The sequence below is a fragment of the Arvicanthis niloticus genome, chromosome 11 (genome assembly GCF_011762505.2).
Source record: "Arvicanthis niloticus isolate mArvNil1 chromosome 11, mArvNil1.pat.X, whole genome shotgun sequence".
Lineage (NCBI taxonomy): Eukaryota > Metazoa > Chordata > Mammalia > Rodentia > Muridae > Arvicanthis > Arvicanthis niloticus.
The window spans coordinates 10,229,182-10,236,435 of record NC_047668.1 but is presented as its reverse complement, the minus strand read 5'-3'; the positions used below and the strand labels follow the sequence as shown (position 1 = coordinate 10,236,435).

Here is a 7,254-nt window from a genome sequence, read left to right as displayed (position 1 = left end):
ATTTCTAGAGTCTTCCTATATAGCCCAGGCTGGCCTGAAAGTCAAGGTCCTTCTGCCTCAGCCTCCTGACTGCTGAGGTACACAGGAATATGCTAACACCCTCCGCTCTACTTCACCTACTTAACACAACGAGGTTTCCTTTGTGTCTTGTAATTTTTGTCTCAGTGTTTTATCTGCTACTGTTTACTCAGCCCTCTTATGCTTATCCTTTACACGCTGTGTCTTTCTCCACCCATTTGTTCTTAACTTACAGGTCACTGAAACAGTGTTCTTTTTTCTCTTTGTCTTTCAGATTGGATAATTTCAGTTGATCCACCTTAAAGTTCCCTAAATCTTACTTCTGCCATCTTCAATCTGCTTTTAAACCTATTCATCAGATCTTTTCAGAGATATTTGTCAGTTCTAGTTTCCATTTTGTTATTTTGTAGTTTCTATTTCTTCACTGGGAAATAATAAGAGCAAAGTGTGTGTGTGTGTGTGTGTGTGTGTGTGTGTGTGTGTGTGTGTAATATCACAGTGAAGCCCATTGTTCGTATGCTAACAAAAACTAAGTTTTTTTTTTAATAAAAATATTAGAAAGAAAACTATTTTCCTTGGTATCTTTGAGCATAGAAAAAAAAAAAAAAAAAAAAAAACCTTCTGCTTGGAGACCTATCTTTGCTAAGTGGAAAATCTGGTCATCCCCAGGGTAGTCTTCTTCCTTGCCTGGGTCAACTTTCTTGTATCTTTCTGGTCAATAAATTTATCTCACTATTTATTCAGAGGGATTTGCTGTTGTTTGTTTGTTTGTTTGTTTGTTACATATGGGGTCTCAGTATGCATCTGAAGCCAGCCTCCTACCTGAGATCCTCTGCCTGTGTCTCCGAGTGCTAGAAACACAGGTGAGCCCTACCACCCCTGCCCTCCTGCCCTGCAGCGTTTGGTTGAATCTTACACATCATGGATGATACATTAAGGAGACTCTGGATCCTTGCTCTGCAAACACAGGCTTCTCCCATAGCACACGCTTGGCACTATCATAGCCTGTTTTACAGCAGCATGGCGCCTGTCTGCTTTTTTTTTTTTTTTCTTTTTTCTTTTCTTTCATTGAGTAATCAGTGATGTCTTGATGACTTTAATTTTGAGCTATGTGAGCCATGCTAAAGCATGATGAAGAATTCCAATAGAGAACATTTTATTCATTCTCTGTTTAAAAGTTTCAGCCACAGCAGAGTGAACTGAGGCTTCTTTATGATCTTGTGACATAGGTGATGCTCTGAGTGTCTCTTCTAATTATAATAAAGCCATATGTCTCCTGGGATTGCTTGGCATAGTGTCCAAGTATTGATGGCTCGTGGGATTTTACAAAGATTAATTCAGATGAGCTCATAAGTTTGTTGGCAGAGGTACCTAGTGGGTGTTCCTGTCTCTGTGTGACTGCTACTGAGGATAATATAATGATATGAAATTGAGGCTTTCCTGCCCAGTGCTGCCTTCCGATTCAATCATCAGTCTGAATCTGCATTCTTCCTGGAGCATCTTTTTATCATCGCCAATGAGACTGACAAGCTGAGATCAATGAATTTCAGAAACATTACTTTCAATTTTGCTTCTGTGTCCATGGGTTTAATCCTCTCAACATTCGAGTTATATAACAAACATTAGCATCTGCTGGACAAATCGATATACATCAAGAGAAGAATAACTAACCATGTTTTTATTCAAAACATAGTATTTCTTCCAACACCACCAGTGGTTACATGAAAAAAAAAAAAAAGGTCAAGCATTCATGTTACAAAATTAAGAATTGCTACAATGTGAGAAAAAATACAATAGGTTATGTTCACAGACATGTATTCATGGAGCCCATTATTTAGAATGCTAACTAAAGAAACTAACTTACTAATGAAGGGAAAATGTCTTTTAAAATGATGCATCCAGGGCTAGGTTAGCACAGTGGTAGAGTTCTTGAGCAGCATGCACAGAGCTTTGGGTTTGATTCCCAGCACCACAAAAATAAATCAAATCAAATCAAACAGCATAACCTTCTGTCCTGACAAACAACTGAGCCCAATCAGATGACCCAAAGAGAAATTTAACAAGTAACCCTCGGATGCATAGTGTAATTGGAGAGCAACCAAACTTAAAATACTGATCAGGTGGGGAGAAATGAGAAGTCTAGAAGGCGAAGGAAATGGCTCAAAGACAGAGTCCAAGAAAATGGAGACACCCTCTATTTTACCCATAGCTTCAGGATGTTTTAAACTAAAAGCTGCTTCTAGTCTTCCCAGAATCCAAAAGCTTGATTCATAGGCAAGGAAACTGAGACCCACGTTGCATAGGCTTCCTAATTTAGTCAAAGGTCTTCCACCCAAGCACAGGCTTATCACTGTCATAGCCAGAAGTTTCACAACAGACTATTTAATGGAAAGTAGATATAAGCATTTGGAGTTTATCTTTAATTTCTTTCCCTTATAAAATAAATATCACTTTTAAATGTTTGTTTATTTTTTTATGCATATAAGTGTTTTACCTGCATGTATGACTCTGGACCTTGTGCCCACAATACCCTCAGAGACCAGTAAAGGATGATGGGGCTCCTGGGATTGTAGTTACAGAGGATTTCGAGCTCATGTGAGTGCCGCAAATTAACATGAGTCCTCTAGAACAGCCAGAGCTCTTTTTTTTTAATTGGATATTTTATTTATATTTCAGATGTGATCACCTTTCCCCATTTCCCCCACCATCAAGAAACCCCCTATCCCTCCTCCCCTCCTCCTGCTTCTATGAGGATGTGCACCCACCCACCCACTCCCACCTCCCTACCCTCGAATTCCCCCACACTAGGGCATCCAGCCTTCACGGGACCAAGGACCTCCTCTCTGACCTAAGCCCAACAAAGCCATCCTCTCCTACATATATAGCTGGAGCCATGGGTCTCTCCCTGTGTGCTACCAGGCTGGTGGTTTAGACCCTGGGAGCAATCAGCCAGAGCTCTTAATCACTGAGCCATCTCTCCAAGATCTGGAAGGAATTGAGGGAAAAGAAACTGTAATCATAATATATTTTCTGAAAAAAAATCTATTTTTAATAAAAAAGAAAAATATTGCTTTAATTTTAAAAAAAAAAAAATTATTTGAAACTACAATTGTATACCTGAAAAAGAATTTATAAAACAAAACCAAGCCAGATGTGGTAGCTCACATGTATAATCCCAACACACAAGAGGCTGAAACAGGAGGATGGCCATGAGTTTGACACCAGCCTGACCTATAGAGTGATATCCTATCCCCCCCCAAAAAAATGAAAAATAAAAAAAAAGAACTTAGCACCTGAAAATAAAAATGTTTGACATCTCTTCATCAATGCCTACATAAGGAGAAGAACATATGCTTCATCTAACTCACAAAAACAAAAAAAAAAACAAAACTTTTTGCTTTGTTCATATCCTAAGGATTGCCTTTTTTCTGTTTTTAAATTTGTGGGGTTAATATCAGAATCTTCACTAAGGAAGCTTTCTCTGGTTCCCTCCCAGATTACTGCTATCATGTTAGTAACAAGCCAGTGACTGCTACAGTTCATAATCACAAACAACATGTGCCACAAATAAAATGTTAGGTCCTGGTCATTTCTAAATAAACCATTCATCTTACTCTAAATTAGAAACAATTGTGGAAAGGCTCTGTAAAGAATGATGGTGGGGCTGGAGAGATGGCTTGTTTGGCAAAGCATTTGCCTTACAAGCATGAGAACCCAAGTTCCAGACCCAGAACCCAGGCATGGTGATGAGCATTGTAACCCCAGCAATGGAAGGATGGAGATAGGGCCCTTGGAGCCTGCTGTGCAGACAGCCTCGCCTACTTGGCAAAGTCCAGGCCAGTAAGACACCCTGTGTCAAAAATAAAGAAGAAAAATGGGTCAATACCTGAAGAATAACACCTGAGGTCATCTTCTTGCCTCCACAGAAATATTCGTGTGCACGCGCACTCTCTCTCTCTCTCTGTCTCTCTCTCTGTCTCTCTCTCTGTCTCTCTCTGTCTCTCTCTCTCTCTCTCTCTCTCTCTCTCTCTCTCTCTCTCTCTCACACACACACACACACCACAATGATGCTTGTCTGTGAACAGCTGACATGTACAATGTGAGTAATGTTCCATTGTAAATTGTGGGTGTGTCCAAACAGGTCAAGAGAGGGAGTCTTAAAGACAAGACAATGAGGAGGATCACACCACAAAGTTTGAAACAGTAATCTTTTACCAAGGTAATTAATACCGAGTACCTTCAGTGTGAAGTTGAGTTTACTGAGTCTGTGCAAGCGTGTGTGCTTCTGACAGGCTTTTCCAATAAGTGACTGCATAGGAGCTCACCCTTTATAACCTTCTTACTTCATTAACAATTTTAAATTAGGGTTGGCACAGCAACTCCATTTTTATTCTGAATGTGGTGGTTTGCATGAGCAATGCCCTGCATAGGCTCAGACACTAGAACACTTGGTCCCCAGTTGGTGGCGCTGTTTGGAAAGGTGGAACAGCGCTGCTGAAGGAAATACATCACTGGGGATGGGCTTTAAGAACTTATAAATTCAGCTAATGTCATCCCCGTTGGATTCTGGGAGCCTCTTGCTTTCCTGACATCTGGGACTTTCTAGTGGTTACCCCCGGTTCCCCATTTCCCACTGCTACACATCTCCGTTCAATTTCCCGACCCACTGTACTTCTCCCCCATATCCTCCCACACCAACAAAGAGGAGAGAGAGCCTGTAGAAACCATATCCAAAGGCTACCCATCCATCTCAAAAATATTAACCCAGAATTGCTCCTGACTAAAGGAAATACAGAGACAAAGAAGAGACTGAAGAAAAGGCCATCCAGAGACACTACCACCTAGGGATCCATCCCATCTGCAGACGCCAAACTCAGACACTATTGCTGATGCCAAGAAGCGCTTGCTGACAGGAGCCTGGTATGGCTGTTCCCTGAGAGGCTCTGCCAGAGCCTGACCAATACAGATGCGGATGCTCGAAGCCAACCATCGGACTGAGCATGAACACCTCAATGGAGGAGTCAGGTGAAGGACTGAAGGAGCTGAAGGGGTTTGCAACTCCTTAGGAAGAACAACAATATCCACCAACCAGAACCCTCCATTACTCCCAGGGACTAAACCACCAACCAAAGAGTACACATGGAGGGACCCATGGCTCCAGCTGCATATGTAGCAGAGGATTGCCCTAATCTGTTATCAATGGGAGGGGAGCCCCTTGGTCCTGTGGAGGCTTGATGCCCCAGCATAGGGGGTGAGGTGGGAGTGGGTGGGTGGTTATGGGAGCACCCTCACAGAAGCAGAGGAAGAGGGATGGGATTAGGGGGGTTGTAGAGGGGAAACCAGGAAAGGGGATAACATTTAAAATGTAAATAAATAAAATAACCAATTAAAAAATAAAGATGCCACTTGAAAAAAATAATTTATAACTTCCCTGCTTTTCATTCTGTCTGCCTCTGCTTCCTCTGTGGTTTATGGTTGTTGATATAACCACTCAACTTTCTGCGGCCTGCCTTCCACTTGCTGTCGTTCCTACCCACCATGACGGACTCCTGCTCCTCAGGAACTGGAAGCCAAATTAAACTCTTCCATAAGTTGCCTTTGGTCAGTCATGACATTTTACCACAGCAAAAGAACAGTAACTAATACGCTGACAGCTTCCACTTTTTTTTTCTAATTGTTATTTTGAAGTAACAACAGAATAAAAATATTTGATTTAAAAATTACAAGGCACAACCCTATAATCCCTATGGCCATGGCAGCAACTTGGGCCTCGCCCAACAGAGGCTGAACGTGTGAGCCTGACAGGCATTCAACAAGCCTGTTCACTCCTGGCTCTGCACCCGGATGTTGTGCAGGTGCTAGGCCTGCCCAGGCCACAGTGATGGTAAAGTGTTTCCTGGGCCAGAATGTGCTCTAAATTCCTAAGACCAAGTGTTCACTGCCATGTGGCAATGAAACTCAAATCCTTATAGCAAACACAGCTTAACTGAACATACAGTGCACTGGGAGGTGACCTCTGCCTGGAATCTTCTGTCCCAAAGACTCCTACGACCAACAGGATGGTACATTGGGTAGAGCAACTGTTTCCTGCCGATATCCGATATGCGTAAACCCTCATTTGGCGTACATCCTGGAAGACTCTATGGTGGCGCCGCAGAATCACATAACCACAGTCACATGAAACTTCAAACACACCCAGCTGATGTGGTCGACACATCACGACGTGTTCACTGTGTGAACTCTGACAACAGCTGCTGGACCGAAACCCACAGGAAGCCTCAGGCTCCTCTAGCTTATTTGGCATTTCCAGAGCTGACCAGGAATTTGATCTGCCCATTTCAAAAGCAATATGGCCAAGACGATGAAGAGTTTTGAGTACATCTTGGCAAAGCTACAAGGTGGGGCTCTTCCCAGTATACTTCCTGAGATAGCAAACGAAGCCGAAGATGAAGGAAAGGATCTAATGGGTGCAGAGGAGGCCAAGGACCTGGCGGACAAGGCTGACATCAAGCAGCCTCAACGACAATAGGTTTGTGGAGCCCCCCAGCCAGGGCAACTCAATGCATTCTCCCTCCTTCCCATTACACCTCATCACTGAAAGTCCACTTCCAGCCCTTTCTGATGCCTGAATGGGGGATTGGAGCATGAGTCCTGTTTGGCATCAGTGGTGTGCCAGGCTCAGTGTCCACTCTGACCCTGGCCTTGCCCATTGGGCAGCTGGTGACAGGTGCAGAGGGCTGAGACTTTCCCAAGGTCACAAGCAGTACACAGAGCTCTTTGCTTTAATCCCTAATATGTCCCAAGGACATAGAACAATACTTAGCTCATAACATATTTTCCATAAGCAAATGATTTGATTAGCCCCAAGAAAAAAGAAAATTTAGAAAATCATTTAGATTATCCCCCACTAGGTGGTGAGATGCCACCATGGAGGTCCTGTGCACTAACGAGGGAGGAGAGCTTCTGCTGACATGGCCCCAGCATCTCCCTGACTTTACTAGCTTGTTTTCCTGCCATATCCCTGAATGCTACTGGACACCTTATTGCCCTTATCTGCAACAAAGCAAGTAGGTAATGCCAGCCTCTGGACAACCTCATCCTATGTGTATATCATTGGTGTAGATATTAATGAGACACATACCAAGATTTGTTTTGTTGTGAGTGTCCTGAGGCTAATTTGGAAACTTTCTGTCTATTTAATATGCTCAGTGAACAGATATTTGAATCCTGTAAGAA

General features: G+C 42.8%; 1 pseudogene; it reads left to right on the top strand.

Moving 5' to 3' along the window:
- The first annotated feature begins 5,899 nt into the window (after positions 1-5,899).
- LOC117717353 (PRELI domain-containing protein 1, mitochondrial pseudogene) lies at positions 5,900-6,547 on the top strand (annotated as a pseudogene).
- The last annotated feature ends 707 nt before the right edge of the window (positions 6,548-7,254 follow it).